This window comes from Pelodiscus sinensis, chromosome 6, assembly GCF_049634645.1.
Source record: "Pelodiscus sinensis isolate JC-2024 chromosome 6, ASM4963464v1, whole genome shotgun sequence".
Classification (NCBI taxonomy): Eukaryota; Metazoa; Chordata; order Testudines; family Trionychidae; genus Pelodiscus; species Pelodiscus sinensis.
This window is the reverse complement of record NC_134716.1, coordinates 3,204,540-3,225,832: the sequence shown is the minus strand read 5'-3', so window position 1 is coordinate 3,225,832 and position 21,293 is coordinate 3,204,540. Positions and strand designations below refer to the sequence as shown.

At 47.6% G+C, this 21,293-nt stretch overlaps 1 protein-coding gene across 1 annotated transcript in view; it reads right to left on the bottom strand.

Moving 5' to 3' along the window:
• PIGG (phosphatidylinositol glycan anchor biosynthesis class G (EMM blood group)) overlaps positions 1-21,293 on the bottom strand; it is a 268,780-nt gene that overhangs the window by 135,488 nt on the left and 111,999 nt on the right. The window contains exons 14-15 of the transcript XR_012904572.1: positions 5,912-6,228; positions 4,845-4,976 (exon numbers count right to left, since the gene is read on the bottom strand). The gene's annotated coding sequence lies outside the window, so the exon portion shown is untranslated. The remainder of the gene's footprint in view (positions 1-4,844; positions 4,977-5,911; positions 6,229-21,293) is intronic.

Below are 21,293 nucleotides of genomic sequence, written 5' to 3'. Positions count from 1 at the left end.
CTAGGGTAGCTCAGCAGAAAAGAACCAGACCCAGAAATAGAAAGCACACTTGTTCTTAGGCCCAAGCCAAAGACCAGATAAAAGTTCTTCCGCTTCAGAAATGATTTTGCAAGAAATCCCAGAACTGCAACTTCAGTGGATACTGATCAACAGATTTGCACCAACCCTGAGACTAACACTGACACTAACTTTGAGACATGGCTTCTGATTATTGCTGAGAATCACGTTCTGCCTCTGACAGCATGGTATGTTGCCATCTGCAAGAAACAGAAAGAGGCTTCTGCCAACACTGTGGAGTTGGATTATTTAATCTGAAAGAGTTTGACTGGAATGACATTTTCCCCTTCTACAGCACCGAGAAATCATGGACTGTCACCCTGAACTGCCAAGAGATACAATTTGCACTAAGTTTTATCCTGAACTTTGCTTCAATGTAAAACAATATCATGTTCCTATGCATACTATAGAACATATTGCTGTAGCTTGCCCATGAGAGAGCTTACATTTGATACCGTTCATGACATTTATGTGCTAGCATCTGCTATACAAGTATATTGACCAGTCTGAGCATATGGACCACCTGCTACTATGCCATGCTGGTTTGATTTTGCATATCAGTTGAGTTTGGCAGCCCAGGAGGTAGCACTGCAAATTGGATCAAACCCTGGCCCTGCTTTCTGAAAGAGAAGAATGTCAATCCTCTTATTGCCAAGGTTCTACATGTGACCCACCGATCTTGGGGATAGGGAGAAGGGAAACGGATCCCTCTTCCTTCTGTGCTGGGGCCATGGAGATTTCTACGAGGAAAGGTCCTCCCCAAACCCAAGAAATTAGACAGGATCGTTAGGTAGGAGACTATCCTCATTGCCAATGTGAACATGAAGTGATTCCCTCACATCTCCATAGGAGCTAGGTACTCTAGCCACTGTGTTCTAGGGATATAAAATCCCAGTTAATCGGTTAACCTAATGTTGAACTGATTCATTTAACTTTTGACTGGTTATCCAACTAAACGGGATCTGGGCAGCCAACCACTCCAGCCTAGCTGGAGCAGCACCTAGCCCGTGGGGTTCCTGCTCCCAGTCCCATGTTGGGGATAGCTGCCAGCTCCCAGCATCTACACGGGCTGGGGATGCCACTGGCTCCTGCGCGCCCCCCTCTCTCCTCCAGAGCACAGCCCCTGTCAACGGCAGGCTGGGCTCCCCATGGTCAGAGGCTGCTCTGGATGCTAGCACAGCCTCTGTCCATGGCTAGCACCCTGTGGGACTGGAGCAGCCCCCCGCCCATGGTAGGTGAGGAATTGCTCCAGCCCCCACCGGTGACTAGTTAACCTTCCACATTCCTGCTGTGTTCCTCTCCAAACCGACTGCTCTCTTTGAGAGTCGTGAGCCTGGAGACTGGGCCTGAGGCACAATGTCTATTCAGCCTCCCCAACCAAGAGACTGCCAGAGGGGAATTCCCCCGGCACATGGAGTCAAGACGACACTGCTTGTGCATTGCCTCTCCTCTGCTCAGGAGGGAGAATGCTGCGGTACAGTAAATTAGGAGATCAATCGGGGTTACAATGAATAGTAAAGAGGAAGGAGAGATGAGAAAGCTTTGCTCGTATCCTGCAGTTATACAGTTTTGGGGTTTAAAAAAATCGCTATCCATGAATATCCATTGTCTCATATATCCCCTGAAGTCAATGGGAGTTTTGCCTGCGTAAAGTCTGCAAGATCAGGAGTTCTGTGTCTGAGTAATGCTTTTAAAAAGTCCCTCACACTGGTTTACCTCAAAAGCTAAAAGGCAGGCCTGGCCTTGTTCCAGCAAATGCATCTAGGTATGAGAAGCACAACCAGGGCTGGGACTCCAGTCCTCTTTTGGCAACCGCAGCAAAACAGACCAAAACGCTATTTAAAGAAAGAACAGCTCCAATTGAAAAAGTGCTTTGTTACAGGGAACATGAACCTGGGCAAGGCAAGGAAAATGGGTATTTTTGTCCACAATATTTTCATGATAACTGTTGGAAGCTCATCAGGAAAGTGAAGAGCATGTGTATTGCCAGGACCGTTTTTCTGATCTAATAAGTATTCACCTGCTGTCTGATTGACGCTAACTTGCACTCTTTTCCTAGCAGATGTCATCTTCATGCACACTCCTTTTTAAAAACACACTCCGTTACTTTCATTCGTGTAGAGTGGTACATTGTCCCTACAAAATCAATCCAACTCTTCACAGACTAAGAGCTTACCAAACACGAGCAAAAGTTTCCCAATCTAGCCCATAGCAAAAGAGGGGAAGTAAACGCTGTTGTCATCTCTGACCATGTTCTTGTTCCCCAAGGATTAACCAGGTTACCTGCAAAATTATCAATAGAATGTTGCCTCAAGATCCCTTTTATGGTGGGTGTAATTGCACCCAATGCAGAGGCGTAAGGTGTGCAAGGAACCCTCTTCTTCCCCAAATGGGCTACCCCCATGGTCACCACAAGGGACACTACTTCCCCACCTGAGCAATCTGGAGCAAGGACCGGGCAAAGGTTTGGCTCCACTCACAGCAATGCATTTAAATCAGTGTGGGGAAGAGGGAATAGTACAAGGCAAAGGGCTCATGCAGCTCCTTCTCCCCAGGGCAATCGTGAGTGAGTCACAATTTAGTCCCTATTCCCCTCTGGGGGCAGCCCAGCTCCATCCCTTTACATGGACTGGACCGCAAGATGCCCGTGGTAAAGGACAACAAGTCAGAGGCCAGGCTTAACTGCAGTCTTTTAGATGGCACTCCACTGGTGGAAACGTCTCAGTGAACTCTTGGTAGATAAAAGAAAGCCTCCGACACCACAATGAATGCTGTGCCACTTCCAAAGAAGCTCCTCTTAAAAGAAAAATAAGGACACCCCAGCCTGACTGGCCGTGAGAGTTAAAATCAGAAGGGAAGTAAATCCAACCAAGAGCCGCAAAACACAGATCTTTCACCGTTTCCTCTTTTTACACCCCGAACAGTCATGTTCACTCGCTCATATTTTCAGTGCCAGCTCTCAGAGCATAAAAGCTGGTAGAAGTAACAGCAAAGTATCAGGTCAAGGAGAACCCATTTTTTACGTTTCCGCTCTGAATGAGAATGGCTCATATTCTAGCCTGGAAGCTTAAAAAGCAAAAGCAGAAATGATTAATTACTCTAATTAGAGTTCTAAATGGGGAAAAGCCAGTTCCCCTGAGCAAAAGCAAACTAGGTTTCCTCATTTATGCTCAGAGGAAGAGGACATCCAAGTGAATCTCCAAAACAAACATTTTCCAACTTTAATGTCAGGTCCTCAAAACTGAAATAACTAAAGCCTCTTGTAGCTCAGCTATCTAGCCCCGACCAACTGGGAAACAGCTCAACTGCAGTGGGCAATTTCCTTATAGAACTCTCTTACAAAATCCAGTGCAGGAACAATATAATCTTTATATCAGACGTGTTCGGCTAAGTTCTGAGAGATGGTAACCTGGCTGATGCTACAGGATGAACCTCTCTCGTTTGGCACCCCTGGGACCTGACCGGTGCCAAACCAGAGAATTTGCTGGGAACTCAATATTGTCTAACAGCGTTACCAACACTTCCCCTAGTTACTGGGCTCTTAGAAGACATTAAGGGGTAAATCAGAACTAAAGAACAGCACAGAACAATAAGCGCCAGGACTGGTAGCTGTAAACACATTTTATGGGACTGTGGGAAACTTGGCCACACCCATGATAAGTAGACATCTGGCTAACTCAAATCATGCCAGACCATGGATGTTGCCAGACCAGAAGGTGCCGGATTAGAGAGGTTCCATCTGTAGTTGCCAACGTTCTGACCTCTGTGATGAGAATCAGAAATAACTCCACGGACACCATAGAATCATAGGCTTCTAGAACTGGAAGGGACCTCGAGAGGTCATCAAGTCTAGTCCCCTGCCCTCACAGCAGGACCAAGCGCCATCTAGATCATCCCTGACAGATGTCTATTCAACCTGCTCTTAAAGATCTCCAGAGATGGAGATTCCACAACCTCCCTAGGTAATTTATTCCATTGCTTAACTACCCTGAGAGTTCAGAAGTTTCACCAGAGTCAGTCTCATTCTACTAAAAAGAAAGCAGACCATGAAAGGAATGTGTAAGTTATTGACCACAAGCTCTGCCCAGTTGAAACAAAATTCCAGCAAAGTTTCTTGGTAACAGAGGGTGGAAGATGTTATGCAAAAAACCTTTTCGTTATTTGCTCTATTCAATACAGTCCCAGACCAATGGAGGAATATTCTCGCCAGAATTCATTCCTATCCAAGTAGTCCTATAATGAATCACTATGCTAAATTTTGCTCACGTTTGATAATGGATGCAAACTACACAATAGTCATAAATTGGGGAAATAGTGACTCATCTCTAAATGACTGAGCACAAGAAGTGGGATGCTTTGATCAGGGTGAAATTAACTTCAATATTAACCATTTAAGTGGCAAGTCAATGAGCGACATGCTCCCCATTTCTTAATGAAAATGAAAAAAACGAGAGTCACTTACCAGGGCCTGCAGCTGTTCACAGTGAGCATCTGTACATTCACACCCGTGGGACATGTGTCGGGGACAAGATTTTTCTTTTCACTTGGCTCGAGTGTACCGAGGAACTGTGAAATCCCTGATACAGAAAATCTTTCCTTCCTTTATTCCCAGGAGAATCATTGATCTCAGTTGAAGGGAAGGGAGGAGCAGCTGTACATTTTCCCACATTTTACAGTTTTATGGGAGGTATTCGGAGGCACAATCTCTAGAGTTTAAACTCAAATGGTTTACACATTTTAAAGAGGCAAATCACTAGGTCTCCAGCAAAGATGTTACTTGGACTTACCGGAGCAAGCGATTCCCGGACATTCCCAGAAGATGACGCCTGGAGTGGGCTGAAGACACCAAGAACCAGGTGAAGGAAGGCAGCTTTCCAGATTTCCCTGGCGATATCATCCCACTTCAGAGGGGTTAGCATCTGTCAGGACAGCACAGGAAGCGAGAGAGTCAGGACCAAGGGGGAAGATGATGGTTCTGTGGGGCTTCAGGATTTGGTGGGACCAGGTCATAAAGCTCTGGATAATTCCCAACAACTTCTGACTTGCTGAGGTTTATTTGGGTGATTCCAAGAGCTTTTTTCCATCCCTAATCTCACATAAAAATACAGTATATTACAGTAACCTCTAGAGATTTAGGCTTCACATTCCCTTCCCTGCTTACTTCTTGTTCTTGGTGTGTACATATGTGTAGTAATTTGCTGATAGTTTATGCTAATATGTTAGGAACAGATTTAAGGCTCTGCTCACCCCTCATTCATATATTTTCCCAGAGAGTAGCAGATGTGCAGCACCTATTTTCTGATGCACTGGGAAATAGCTTAAATCACAATCCAGACCAATGAGACTTTTTGTGGGTAAGGGTGGCAAAACCCAGTTCTTTTAGAAAGCAGATACTGTCGCAACTGCTCTTTAAACGAAACAAGAGGTAAAATCCATTCTCGTAGGGTGCATCTTCAGACAAAGTATAATTGGCGAACAGCTGAACTAATTTCAGATCAAGAGGAAATCAGTGACTTGCTAATGAGACATTAAAAAAATCAAGTGATGGGGTGATGCATATAAATAAAAGCATAATCATCATAAACCTTGCATCACAATCTCAAGGCAACATTTACACACGGAGCCAGTCATCTTAGAGGTTAGTGGCCCGTCAATTCCCAAGGCCCCTTAAATATAAAAAGACAAATGCATTTAGTGCCTGCAATTAGCTCGTCACAGAAGGGCCACATTTTGTCATTATTGCTGTCTGCAAATGAAAGCTTTTCCATCAAGAAAGTGCTGGCCATTTAAGACAGCCTCTGCTCGTGGGGCAGACAGGTCATCCTTTCCCATTTTCTAAGAGTAACCCTCTTACCGGAGAGCCGAAAGCGGAGCGTTTAGAAGCAAATGGAGTGAGATTTATCCTGCCATCTTCAAAACAGCATACAAAATTCATCTGATGGAATAACTAAAGGAAGGTCAAAGAGGGGGAAAGAACTCCGCAGGGCTTGATACGCAGGGCTTCACAAACGTCACTCATAAGCTCCCTTTGCAGTTGGCTTCAGTAGGCAATCTCCTGAAAGCTTGCGGGACGAGATGAGGAACAGTCACACCCCTCAATCCGCGGCTGCCTCCCATTTCTTGTTAAGAACCAGGGGACCTTTGCTCCTGCTCCTTTAGCCGTCCCCATTCCTGCCGACAGAGAAAACACCTTCTGTTAGATGACAGTCACTGCTAAACCCAGACACGGGCAGATAGCACCAACATAGGCCATAGTAACTACACTCCATAATTCAGGGGCTTCAGTTCCACAGGGCACGGCTGCTAGACAGCTGCTGCGGTTTCTCTGGACACCATGAAAGGGATAACAAGGCCACTGCCTGGGTGCAACAGCAGCCCAGAGGGAATGTTCCCTCTGTTATGGTGCGCTGTGGGGACTCAGGCTGCTCTTGCCTCCCAAAGACCCTGGTGGGTCAGAAGGCAATGGCCCTCACTGGAAGCTCATCCTAGAGTGAGGGAGTCTCTGGACTTCCTTTAACACAGGCTATTTAGGGGCTCTCTAGGAGCTACAGGGGCTGAGATGTATGCTGCAGTAACGGCTAGCACCCATCCCATGACTACCATCGGAGACGCACCACCAGACACAGGTACGTTTGTGGACGGTTTCTCAGGCAGGTGTGGAGAGGGCCGGTGACACCAGCTGGTGACAAGCACCACCACGTTAGAACCTCCACGTCGTCTGAGTACAGAGGGCTGGGTGTAGTCTCTACAGGGCGTGTGTGGGTACGCCCCGTCTCTCTCGGCAGAGCCAGCAACTTCCTCATGGCATCCAACCTTCCGGGCCAGCCCAGATCCCAGGCAGGGTGGGGCAGTGGGAGGAGGTGATTCCCTGGACCCCATGGATGGAGCAGAGTCTAAGCAAACACCACAAAAGGGCAACAAGTGGGTGAGCTGATCAGTTCCACCTCCCCACCCGCCTCCCATTTGGAGTTTCTTGGCCATCAGGGAAGGCCCACATAGAGGCCGGAGCAAGGCCCAACAGCCCCCATAGGCAGGCAGTAACAGGGCTCTGGGGCCTTGGAGGGGATTAGCACAGGTACTGCTGGTTGGTACACAGGGCGGGCTGTAGATGTCTGGGCAGGAACAGGTAGCTGTTTCCTCCATCCTGTATCAGAGCCAGTGGGGAGGGCGACACCGTCACAGCAACTCATTGTTGAATTAGATTTAAATAATTTAACCCTAATTTAAATACAAAGACTCCTACCTAAGGCCCTAGCACATCATTAACACCACACAACCCAGCAGCGTTACAAGAATCGTTTTGAACGCACTCAGCCACCTCTGTGCCCTTTCGTTGTCTCAGGAGCACACCCGTGCACCTCCCTCTCCCTACTCCAATCACGTGCACATCCCTCTAGAGGATGCTTGTCCCCAGATTGAGTCCCCAGACTCCCCGTCCCAGGGGAGCTGAGCGGAGCTGCTGTTGAACGTGCTCCTGGAGTGGGAGAATAGGACAGCTCTTGTACTGTCTGCCCCCGGCCTCTCTGGCCCTGTCAGCTTGAGCTCACCCAGGCCCAAGCATGCATCCAAGCAATGGAGGAGTGCCCTGCGGGAGGGGTCAGCATGCACATTAGTGCCGCCTCATCTGCCTGCGTTTGCAAAACTCCGTGACCGTCACAGGCAGGTCCCTGGGGATTCTCCACTCCCAGAACACACAGGAGAGGAACTAGCCCCATACGCTGCCTGGCACTGACATAAGAATGTGATGCTGAGCTAGATGGACCAGGGATCTGACCCAGTCTGGCCGTTCATATGTTCTAAAGGGCTTGGGACATCACAACGCAGGTCACAAAGGCTGGTGCGAGTCCATATGAAGAAGCAGTAAACTAAGTAACAACCGCACACGGGTCAGGCTTCTGCACAGTGCAAGGCAGCACAGATCTGGGGCACAAGACTGGGGAGCACAGTGCCTGAGAGATCATTCATGTGTCCTGCCTGTGGGTGTCTGTGTAAGCACAACGCCTATCAGTGTTTGTAGCTTGAAAGAGGCAACTCAGGTTGGCAAATTTGCCGGGCTGAGAGGTTCCACAGTCCAGGATGCACGGGGGGGACACTGTCCCAGGATCTACCCTCTTCTAAATCAGTGGCTTTCAGCCTTTCCAACTGCCTCTATCCCTTTTTCAGGAGTCTGATTTGTCTTGCATCCCCCAAGACCCACCTGATTTAAAACCTACTTGCTCACAAAAACAGACCTAAATACCCAAAATGGTCATAGCATGCTTTTACTGAAAAAATGCTGACTCTCGCATTTCACCATACAATTATAAAATAAATCAATTGGAATATAAATATTGCTCTGGCATTTCAGTGCATAGACTGCCGAGCAGTATAAACAAGTTGTATGACATTTTCATTTGTACTGACCTCGCTAGCACATTTTATGTTGCCTGTTGTAAAAGCAGGCAAACATCTAGATGAGTTGCTGTGCCCCCAAAAGACCTCTGTGAACCCCAGGGATATGCATGCCTCTGGTGGATAACCATTGTTCCAGAAGTGTAGGTTTTTCCTCTGGTGGGGCCTCAAAGAACTGGAGTACCAGATGCACATTGGCTGAGACAAGCCCCGTACAGTGTGCTTCACCTGCTAACACACTGGTCACAAGCTTGTGTTTTCCATGGCTAAGGCCTGGGTAAGTCCTGCCACCACCAAACTCTGCATTTGGAAATGTTACACTGTCTTGCCCTCTCTTTGTTCTCTTATTCCAAGGGCGCTGGTTCCAGCTCCACTCGAGAGAGCATTAACAAACTCACATTAATTACAAGGGAATTCACAAATGAACTAATTTGGAGTCTCTTCTGGGCACCTCCAGCCAGGCCGCAGAAGAACTCACCTCCCAGCTGGCCAGCCTCACATCTCCCTCTCCCGGGTCCTGGCCGGAATTTACACCAATATTCCAGGGTGGCTCTTAGCAACCAGAAAGGCCTTTGTGGAATCCTCCATTGTGACATCGCTGTCCCCTGGCCAACCGCCGCTTTGTTTTCCCACAAGCCCCTTGCCTCATGTTCTCCACTGCCCTCAGGGTCTCTTGTGGTCATGTAGATGGACTAATTGGGTACCGGAGTCAATGGTGTTTCCCCAGAGACTCTGTCCTCCCCAAAACCCCATCTCCTCCCAGAGATCTATCCCCTTGACATCTCCATCACCCAGTGGCCCCTCCAGCATCGCATACATCCCAGACCCCAAGACATTAGCCTCCTGGCTCACGGACCCTGCATCCCAATGCCTTCTTGAATGACACGACCTCATGTCCTACCTTACCCTGCACCAAGAAGGGCAAGCAGTAGATTTCCCCTGGTAGCCTAAGAATTTTACCCATGAAACAAGCTTCATTTGTTCATTACCCATAATAGAAGAACTAGAGGACACCAAATGAAATTAATGGGTAGCAGGTTTAAAACTAATAAAAGAAAGTTCTTCTTCACAGAGCGTGTAGTCAACCTGTGGAACTCCTTGCCAGAGGAGGCTGTGAAGGCCAGGACTATAACAGAGTTTAAAGAGAAGCTGGATAAATTCATGGAGGTTAGGTCCATAAAAGGCTATTAGCCAGGGGATAAAATGGTGTCCTTGGCCTCTGTTTGTCAGAGGCTGGAGAGGGATGGCAGGAGACAAATCGCTTGATCATTGTCTTCGGTCCACCCCCTCTGGGGCACCTGGTGCTGGCCACTGTCGGTAGACAGGATACTGGGCTAGATGGACCTTTGGTCTGACCCAGTACGGCCGTTCTTATGTTCTCTTATGGCCTGGAGGGCATTTTACAGCCACAACACTCACGGCTGAATACTGCATCCTAAGTCCTTCCGCTCCCCCGGAGCAAGTGAAGGCAGCAGGAGTGTTGCGACAAGTTAAATATTTCCATGGAATCGGCTTCCTGACACCACACACAGTCTCCTTGTATTGTTGCACTCAATCCTTCCTCCTGTTCCTGTCGCTGTTACTACCATACTCAAAGTACAGCCACAGCTCTGCCCATTCCTGGGACTCAACCAGGCATAGAGCAGAAAGGGGCCCTACAGACCTGCCTTCCCCATTGCATTTGGCAAACCAGACAACCTTTCCTGTCCTTCGATCATCCCATGGCACAAACCCCGGCTTCACCTAACACAGTCCAAATGGAGAAGGCGGTCCAAACCCCAGCAGACATAAGAAACCAGATACCAGACACCTACTATGTATCCACTGTACCTAGGCAGAAGCCTGAAGCAGGCAGCTCTAAAGATGCAAACTAAACTGGTTCTGATCAATGCAAAATTCACTGCCAACCTGTCCTTATCAGTGATGAAGCAGCCAATACAGTTTGCATCCAAGAGACCTGGCAGGATTACATCAAGCCCCGTGCTAGGCTACTTGTCTCCTCGGGCTGTCCGCTGGAGACCCAGACAGGCAGCAGGCATCACTGCATTCACCTGCTCATCAATCATGCTGTCCAAGAGACGCCTCAGGTAAGAAAAGCGAATTTGAATTCATTCAGCTCAGAGAAATCAGAGCCCAGGCTGGCAGGTTTTATGCTTCTCTTCAGACGACCACAGATTAAAAAAGAGATAATAAAGCAGCTCACACGTGTCTGATCGGTTTTGGAGACAAAATACCCCAGAGATGTGTCATCCTGGGAGGCGTACGGACACCTTATCGGAGTCTCAGTCCAAGACTTATGAATCGGACCCATTCCATTCCTGACTGATGAAACAATCACAAGAAACTGGTGCCACTAATGACCAAATTAGCCAATGCCTCATTCAGGGAAGGAATCTTTCTTTCCTTCTTCAAATACGCAGTTGTCTGATCAATACTGACAAATCTACTCTGGATGCATTGGTTCTAGCTCGCTCTTGCTGTCCTGCTGCTAAAGAAGCTGAAAGAAAAGCTTGCCACAGGCAAACAACAAGTTTGTCTAATTGACACGAATAGCGTAAACCAGCATAGTCTGGATTCTCACAGATCTAACCGATTGCCTAAAGCTTCAGGAGGAGGATTGTGGAACGTATTCCTACAGGGACTAAGAAGTCTCACAAACTTCCCCCGGTCTGATTCAAGTGCATGGCATGCTTCTTTAACCTGTGATATAACCCTACTTCCGCCACTACCCCGAAAAAAATCCCCGCAGAAACAAAATACTGCGCACACAATTCTCCCCCTGGAAAGACAATAGCAAGCCATATGCGACAGATATATATAGGTTAATGCTCAGCAGGAAAGCACTGCGACGTCATAGTGATGAAGGCAGCATAAGAACCTGCAGGAAATTGAATGTAACGTATTTCCTGCCAGGGTTATGTTTTATGGCTGGCCACACGTCTGGGAGGCCACAAAACTTCTGACCTCTCTTCTAATGCCTTTAATGAATACATTTCCAACAGAGAAATCCCTCGGCATAGCATCTCCCGCTTTGAAATCCAAGTTCCCGGGAAGAAATAACTCCCGGGTTTCCCATAATCTTGGGCCATCTGTCACTTACACCCTTTACAAAGTAGCTGTGAAACGACAGTGGCATTTTATGCCCAGTTGGTGCAAGAGAGGAGAATCAGGCCTCAAGTCTGTAAAGAGAGAACGGGCTCATCTCCATCGGGAATCTAATGTGGGGCACCACCAGCTCTCCTCACAGGCTCTCCATTCCTACCCCAGCTTCCCATTCCCCATTGCCCCACGTCAGGGGTGAGGAACCTCAGGTCTGGAGGCCGAATCTGGCCTCACCAGCATGGGGGAGGCTGTGCTGGTACTCCAGTCCCCCCGCCCTACCACTCACAAAATCTGCTAGGCTGGGCTCCCCCCAGGCTCTGGCATGCAAGGCGGATGTGGGGAATGTCTTTCTGCTTCTCAGTCGGGGGCTTGTGTGTGGCCCTGACTGATTTTTCTGTGGGTCAGCGGCCCTCGACACACAAAAGGTTCCCCACCCCTGCCCCACTTTTACCTGCTTCTCAGTCACACTCTTTTCCTACTGGCCTTGCTCTCGATGCGAGTCTGGGGAGCTGTGTCGCTCTCTCACCTTGACTCTGCTGACTGCTTCCCCCATGCTCCGAGCTCAGCAGTAGACAGATACCCGGCAGGAGGAGAGGGGATGCGCCCGCCCTCCCCAGGGCCCAGTACTGCCAACCCCAGCAGTCAGGCCCACTAAAAATCACAAGATAACAATCCCACCCTCCCCCTAGTGACTTGAATGTGTTCAGTCCTCTGACTGCTTGCCCTGGAGCAGAGTGCCAGATGGACTGGAATCGCATCCGGAAGTGCCCAGCTTGCCCTGTGGCTGCTCAGAGGGGTTCTCCCCTCAGGCGTGACCGTAAGGAGTACAGCTCCCCAGCTCAGAGCGCATGGCGCTTCTCCCCCTCCCTCAGGCAAGCCGCGCTCTCCCTCACAGCTACCCTCCCCTTTGGGGTGTGGGGTGTGCAGTGAATTCCCCGTCTCCTTCCATCTGCTCTAGTCCCGCTCTCCCTTAGCGCCTGGAGAGAGGGTGCTGATATTACCCCTGGTCTCCGCTCATCCTCCATCTCCTGCCTGCATCTGCTCCTTTCTGCCCCCTCACTGTCAGGCCCCTGCCTTCCCCGTCTTCCCTTTCCCCGCAAGGCTGCACTCCTCTCGCCCCCTCAGCCATCTCCCCTCTCCAGTGCCCATTCGTACCCTCCCTCCATATTCCCTTCCTCCTCAGTCTTGCTCTTGGCCCACTGGCTGCCCAACGTTCAGCCATTTTCCCTGATGGCAGCTAGGTCCACTGTGCAAAGGAGGCAAATAGCAGCCTGCTTTGCTCATAGCCCCACCGGCAAACATTAGAAAAACGGTGGTTATCTTCATGGAGAGGAATCTGGCTTTCAATCCCTTACGAGCGAGACAGGCAGGATAGCCCTACTGAGCAACTCCTCACAGGCTTGGCCAACTGGTTGCCGACTCTTGTGATATTTGGAGAGTTTTTTTTTAAAGGCATCTCAGAGCGTTAAAACCTCGCTGGTCTGGTCAAAGGCAAAACTAACTCCTGCTACTGCTGTCCGTGGGACTGAAGTCACAGGCCGCGATCAGCCAAGATAGCCACTGCTTCCCTACAGCCTTTGCAGGTGCGAACGAGGAGGCTGCCATCAAAGATGGCTGCCAGCTCCCATTGTTTCTGAGGAAGCTGAAGCCAGGCTGCTCTCAGAGCAGATTCTGGCACCATGGTCACCAGGCACAGGCAGGAGCACTGGAACAGGGGTGCCCCACACCACTTTTAAAAGGGATCAGTCCCACTTTTTTAAGGGCGAGCAGGAGGGAGGATTTTGTAGGGAAGAGACTCCCAGGAGCAGGGCCAGTGTGGGCAGGAGGAGATTGGGAAAGGGGGGAGAGGGGGAGAAAGGAAGCTAGTGTCTCCCAAACACACACTTTTAGGAAGTTTCTACTCCCCTGTACACAGGCAACCTTAATTTTTTTTTTTACATTCAAGTGATTGACTTTGCCACTTTAACTTTTTTTGAATGTAATACACGTGAAAACCATTACCTCAGTTTTTAGCATGTGTCCATATTCACACACATCGAAAGAAGTGAGGTTATAGCCTGGTCCTCTTCTCTAGCAGATGGGCGAGTCTGTGAGAAAGAGCAGCCCTCACAAGCAAGTAACATTTGCAAAGGCACTGTGATGTCCAGGGACAGATTCTGATCTCATTTATACTGGTGTACATCTGGAGTTACTTCACTTAAATCCGTGGAGGTGCTGGGGGGGGGGGGGGGAGAAGAGGGGACTATCCTTTGTGTGTCTGGAAATGGATGACAAGGGAGAGATCACATGAGGATTACCTGTTGCTTTCCCTCCCTCTGGGGCATTTGGCCACTGTCAGCAGACAGGATACTGGGCTAGATGGACCATTGGTCTGACCAGTATAGCTGTTCTTATGACTAAACCTAATGTTTGAGAACAGACTTAGGTTGGACATGAGGAAAAAACTTCCTACCTGTCGGGGTGGTTAAACACTGGAATAAATTGCCTGGGGAGGTTGTGGAATCTCCATCTGTAGAGATATTTAAGAGCATGTTGGATGAACATCTATCAGGGATGATCAGACAGTGCTTGGTCCTGCCATGAGGGCAGGGGACTGGACTCGATGACCTCTCGAGATCCCTTTCAGTTCTAGTGTTCTAGGATTCTATCATCTTCATTTTGATCAGGTGTGTATTTAAATGGCTCCTTTTTATTTGCAACAATAATCCATATCAATAGGGATTGTTAGAGTGGATTAGCCGTCTGGCCAGTATGAGCGGTTGCAGGAGAAGAAGCAAGAAACCCCGTGCATTAGGCAGATATGAAATGATCGGCCCTCAGAGAAAATTTCTTCTGAACCCCCATTAAATCGGAAGTTGGCTCATGCACCACGGGAAAAATTATTTCAGTATAATTAAGGATTTTATGTAACTAAACTGAAATGCATTTTTGGCCCTCATTAGAGGCGTGATTAGTTCTTGGGTGAATCTCTAATGATTATCCATGCACTTACACGGTCACTACAGTATTTGAGCACCTGCACAATCCATCAGTCCTAATTAGAAAATGCCAGGGAAAGCCCATACGGAGGCTTCATTGTCTTTAGCTTTCCCTATGCGAAGATTTATAGGTTAATTCCTACCTTCAGGAGCCATTTTCAGTGATGCAAGAAGTTGGGTGCCAAAGCTGGCAGGCAGTTTATACTGGCGGAAATGAAGACTCTAATCTATTGATTACTTTCAGGGAGATGAATGAATTCTTTAAAAGTTTATGAAAAGTCATATGCTTGTCAGAGCAGCGCTCTATGAAGACAAATGACGGGCTCTTATGTTAGTTACACAGGCATTTACCCCCAAGCAATTCTTCTGAAATCAGTCGAGTGCCTCTATATTTACAGTGGTGCCACAGCGATCAAAACCTAGCCAATAGCCATAGTGAGAAATAATTGAAAATCCAATGAGAACCAGGGGCCTTACTGGTCTACGTGAGAGGTAAATCAGGCCCACGAACCAAGAATAGCCATTCTGGAAGCTATGAATCTCCCCAGATTCAGAAACCAAAAACCCCATGGACCACTTGGTTCTTAACCACCGAACTTGCTGAGATGGAAAGTTCAACTTACTGGTGTCTGAGGGTACGTCTAGACTACCGCGTTTTGTCGACGGAAGTTTTGTCGACAGATACTGTCGACAAAACTTCCGTCGACAATTTGCGTCCAGACACATGGAGTTCTGTCGACAAAGCAAGCCGCTTTGTCGACAGAACTCCGTAGTCTGGACGCAACGTTACAGGCAATAACGCCTTCTGTCGACAGAACTCTGTCGACAGAAGGTGTTTTGCCTCGTAAAATGAGGTTTACTAGCGTCGACAAAACCGCGGAGTTCTGTCGACGTTATGTCGACAGAACTCCGCGGTAGTGTAGACGCTGGTATTGTTTTGTCGACAAAAGTCCACTTTTGTCGACAAAACTAGGTAGTCTAGACACACCCTGAGTGGCAGTCATCCCTTTCCAGGATCTCCATGCAGCCCGATGGCCAAATACCACAAGTGACAAATAATATGTAGCAGTTTCTCTCCAACTCACCGAGGAAGGATTTGTCTGCATTAATTTAGTGAGGGTGAAAGAGCCAGACACCAGAACTGTGGAGTCCAATGCCCTTCTTCGCTGCAGAATAGATGCAGCCTGGCTAGTGGCATGTGCGACCGCCCCACTGTTGCCTCATCCTGACTGGAAGAGATGCCCCTAGGAGACAGATAATTCAGTCTGCATGCCAAGTCGAATGTTTGAACTCTCTGCTGACACGGCCAAGTAGTGGCAGTCGTGAGGGTGGTTTTTGAGAGTCGGGTCACTGTCCACTGGCAACTGGGCTGCGTCTATGCCTTGTTTGAATGCTGCAGATCTTGGTGGCATTCCCAAAAGGGCTCGGCTTCGCAATGAGCTGGGTGACAAGTGTATGATTTCACGTGAGTGAGGAGCTGACAGCAGCCTCCTTTGCTTCAGATGTGACTCAACCTCCCCCCACGTCCCAAAGACGGTGGATCTAAAATTCTGCAGATGCCTTGTGTCTGTGACGTGTGAGCCCCAGCAATAGGTTAGCTAACAGAGATGTTAAATACAAATTCTGCTCTCTGCAGACATAGGAATGGGGAATAAGCTAATGTTATTTCAGCAGTCACAGCTCCATAGTTGTGTCCCTTTTTAATAGTTTACGGCTGTAAAGCACTTTGAGATGCCTGAGTATAAAAGGCACTCTAGAAAAGCCAAATATTCATTGGCAACACTGTATTTGCCCGTTTCTCTCCCCAAGGGCTAACTTCTGGACTCCTGTGGTGACAAAATTTCAGCTTTTGTTTTAAAAGTTTCCCCACAAACATGAAGGCTAGAAAAGCTTGAAAGCGTAAAACCTAAAAGAACAAAAGAGAGAAGGAAATTTATCGTGCTTGAAAACTGCTACCCAGGTGCAGCACAGGCGGCAGGACCTTTAACAGCAGTGCTCATGGAAGCAATTTTGAGCCCCTCGTCCTTACTGTTCCTGAATGTTCTGAAAGCGAGAATAAAAGGAGGACAAAGATCACCTGAGATCCAGCCACTGCCGCCTCAGATCCATTCTAATTACACCTCTGAGAAAGAGGTGGTGGTGGGTGGGGCGTGTCAACATGCAGCGTCCTTCTCTTGAAAGCTCCAGTTACCAGTCAGAAACCGTCATTTCTCCTTCAAGCCATCTCTGCTTGTTTCCACAGATCGGCAGGAGTAGTCCCATTAAGGGAGGTGGGGATGAGGAGTCCTAATTAAAAAGTGATCAAAGAACTGCTCTGACACATTGAACATCACATCTGGATTCTAGATTCACGGTCATGCCTTGTAAAAGTGTGCTTGGAGTGCCAGGTGGCAGCTTTAGATTTCTATCACTAGTTTATGTCTAAGGCAGAGGTCCCCATATGTTTTGCCTCGTGCCCTTCCTTGATGCTATCTGCACTCCCCACCCCAGGAGCCACGGACAGGACCTGGAACCAAGAGCGGGGCCAGAACTGTAGCTAGGAACTGGGTTGTGGTTGGGGCCAGAGGCCAAGACTAGGGCTGAAGCCTTAGCCAGGCCCGGTCCCAGGGTCCAAGGTCAGGCCTGGGTGGCACTCCCTCACATCTTCCCTGGGTCCAAGCCACGCCCTCTTCAGTGCCTCCCAAGGGGCATGCCTCACAATCTGTAAGGCATACCAGGGAGGCCATGTTGGCTCTAGCAGATGGGAGCTTATCGTGAAGTGGAGGGATGCCAGCTGAAGGGTAGGCCTCCTCTACACAGAACTTGATCCATCCGCATAATGTCCATGAAGAAACAGCTTGTCCCTCTCATTTTCTGCATAGGAGACAGATTCGGAGAATGCCAGAGTTCTTTAGCCCTGCCCTAAAGCTAATGTTGGGCAGTTTTAAAAAAAAAAACCTTTTGGTGTAGCCAGTGAGGTATCTTAGCTGGGTCAACACAGCAAAGAACTGGTTCCCAATAGGTTGTCCCAATGGAAGCATATTTTAATTATTATTCTGCATCCTGCACATGTCTTGACCTGGTCCATCCAGCCAGAAGGAAGTCTCCCACTCTGCCTGTCCATTATACCAGAAATCAAGCCTCTTTGCCCTTCTATAAAGGATGCTGTCTGGAGGAGACAGAAAGAGAGATGGAGTCTCTCCTCCTTCTTACCTATTCAGATACTAGCTGTGTGCTCCTCCTAACCATCCACCCACTAGCCCTCCTCTCAGCCCTTGAAAGTCAGCTGGAATTTGTTCCATTGGCTCATACCGTCAGCGCACCTGCTGCCTCCTATTCCTAGGAGACAGATTAGCCATTATTGCGAGTCTGAACTAGCGTGGGTTCTGTGTTGCCTAGAGGTTTCTGTGAAATCAATAAAGGGAAACTCTACACATTCCTGGGGACTCACTTTATGAAGTCACTCCTCGACTGCTCATTACATGTTGTAGGGGAGAGGGAGACGTGCACCCACAGGGACAGGAAACCGTTCCCCAGAGAATGCCCAAGGCCAGCAGGTAAAAGGAGAACACAATGGATGAGATTAAACTCCCCAAAGCCTTGGACTTGAGGCACACTGAAATACACAAACGGACATTTTCACTGTCCTTAAAAGCCCTCAGAAGACAGAAGTCTGATGTTGTATGACTTGGAGGTGGGAGGGGCAACTAGAAAGTCACATGCAAAGGGGCTTGTTTTTAGGCTCCTGTTTGTAGCCGCTAGTCCTGGCTGGGTATTTCCAGGAGGACATTGCTGGATACCACAGGAGCAGCAGAACACCATCAAATCTTTAGCCAGTCAAGGGTTCCTTTACTGTGAACTGTATCAGGTACCTTGGCAATGATGAGGGAGAGGTATTGGATGTGAGAGAAGACAAATCTGATATATGCTGTTCTCTTCCCCACAAAAGTGGTATGGTCCAGTATCCCTGATACAGGAACCCAGCGTTTTCCTCTGGAGTTCCTCCCTGCAGATGGCAGGGAATTTCTTGCTCTGCAGTGCAAGGAGCTTTAAGTGATCATGGTGATCCATGAGCCACATGCATACCAGCAAAGTACAGCAGCACACCGAAAACTTGAATGGAATGGCAGTGAAAGAGATGGGAGCAAAAAATCACAGCAAGGCAGCAGCACCCTCTCCTCCGCCTCCTATTATATCTGACAATACCAGAGTCACAGAAAGTTAAGGTTGCAGCACTCAGCTGTTGGCAAATGCCAGAGTTCAGGTAGCCTGCACAACCCTAATTCAGCCCATTTGTTCATGTGCATTCTGAGTATCTCTCATTACAGGAACACATACTGTCTTTTCCAGTGGGTCCTGCTTCATTGTTGCTATGAGCCAGGGAAAAGAGAGAGACTAGCAATAGGACTCAGAGATTAGGCAACATGATCAATCCATATTGTGAGTCAGTAGTAGAGCCCACCCACCCAATCTACCATGCCTTTTTTATTCCTTGTCTCGGTCACCTCCAGCTGAGCTGCAAATCCAGAGTTGCAAGAAGCAAGTGCTTAAAAAAAAAAAAAAGACTCCTGCACAGAGCTGGCAATGCTGCCTTTGGTGGGACCGCTTTTGTGCTCAGTTTTCTCTTCGCATCGTACTACTCTGACGATTGGGCTGCCTCATTCTCAAAGCAAGACCGGTGATGCAAGATTACTTTCCCAGTGTGTGGGAGTGCTCGCTATTTTTCCAGCTGAAGAGACATCTCCTGCTACTAACAATAGAGAGAAAGAATAAAAGCAGTGGTACAGCACTAAACAACATAATTTTCTTTGAAATTGGTTTAATCCGGAGACACGTTCTCAGATGACAGAGAAGCCGGTTCCCAGAATCAATAGCTTGAAAACCAATTATATACAGCTGGGTATTAATACTACAGCAATCTGCAATGAGATTGCCCATAGAAACTCGGGTGATCATCATTCTTAGCACATACACGGCCAGTGCTATCCTTTCATACTTGCTATCTTTCAACTGCAGAAATCACATTATGATCACTTCAAACCCCAGGTATCTTAATGTAGAAATAATCACTTCAAAAGATGGTAACGCTCCAAGCATTCCACACTGAACTGATTGCACCAAGACCCTCCATTCTTTTTAGCGCTGTGGATGCATACTTAATATTCTCCAACCGCCACTAAGCAATTGAAGACAGAAAAGGCTTCTAAAAGAACGCATGCTATTTTAAGAGGATCCATTTTAAATAAGTGCCAACCAGAAGGCTCCTCGATGGAAATGTTTTCTATGGTAACTTGTAAATGTAAAAAAGCAAATCTCCAAGATACTCCGAGGGGGTGTAACTTTTCATCACAAGCTAACATTATATTCAATTAAGAATTCCCAAATAGAAAAGTGGGCAAGAGGGGCTGGATTTCATTGAAAATATTTAAAGAAAGTTACAGTAAGTCAAAATTTATTGGAAAGGCTACAAAGAAAAGTAAGTTATCTATTAAAAAACAAAACAAATACTTCTCTGGTATCAGGCAGCAAAAATCAGAAACTAGAGAAAATGAATAAGAAATAGAACGACAGTGCCTGGACCTGCATTTACTGGCCAGGACTTACGGGGGTTCAGGCTGCAGGAAAAGGGCCATAGATGTCAATGCAAAATTTCCCTTGGATGTCAGCACCCTTGCTGCAGGACTGGGCCCTTAGAGTCACATGTCTTGACTTTCTATTAACTTTTCTGCCCAGCCTAGCAGAGATTCCATTTTAGTAAGAGACAATGGAGAATTGGGCCAAGATTTAAAAAACCCAGGAGCCTACCGGTAGGTGTCCAAACCAGATAAATGGTTTCTAAGCTTTCTGAATGCCCACAGCTCCCTGTGATACCTTTGGAGGCAGCAGTTGCAAAGTCAGGTTGCTCAATGAAGCACCTAGTGCTAGGTAGCTACTTCTTAACTGCAGCTTTGGAAACAAGGTGGGCCCCCTTGTGATTGGTGGACAATCCTCCATTAATTTATTTAGTTCTTTTTTGAGCCCTGTTAAAGTCCTGGCCTTCACAACATCCTCTGGCAAGGAGTTCCACAGGATGACTGTTAATTCTATGTATAGAATTATTTCCTTTTGTTTGTTTTGAACCTGCTACCCCTAGTTCTTGTGTTATAGGAATGAGTAAATAACACTGGATTCACTTTCTCCACACCAGTCATGCATTTATAGATCTTTGTCGCATCCCCCTTTAGTCGTCTCTTTTTCAAGATGAAAAGTCCCAGTTTTATTAATCTCTCTGCATATGGACGCCATTCCATACCCCCTAATCATTTTTGTTGCCCTTTTCTGAACTTTTTCCAATGCCAATATATCTTTTTTAAGATGAGATGACCACTTCTATTTGCAGTATTTAAGATGTGGGCGTACCACAGTTTTATAGAGAGGCAATAAGATATTCTGTCTTATTCTCTATTCTTTTCTTAATGATTCCCAGCATTCTGTTTGCTTTTTTGACTGTCACTGCACATTGTGTTTTCAGGGAGTCCCAAGTTCTCCTCTATAACACTGCCTGCCTCTATAGCACAGAATGCAGCACATTTGGAAATCATACAGCCATCAAACCACCAAGGAAAATTCCTCCAGGACTCGTTGAATCTCAGCAGAGCTGCCTGACAGCAAAAGATCATTGATCCACAGACATATACTAGAATAGACTTGCCTCTGCTTCCTCCTCACAGACAGCCTACTAACCACGGTGTTTGTTCTAACGTTGCTGTTTTAAATAGCAGCCAATCCATGAACTCAATGGTGAAA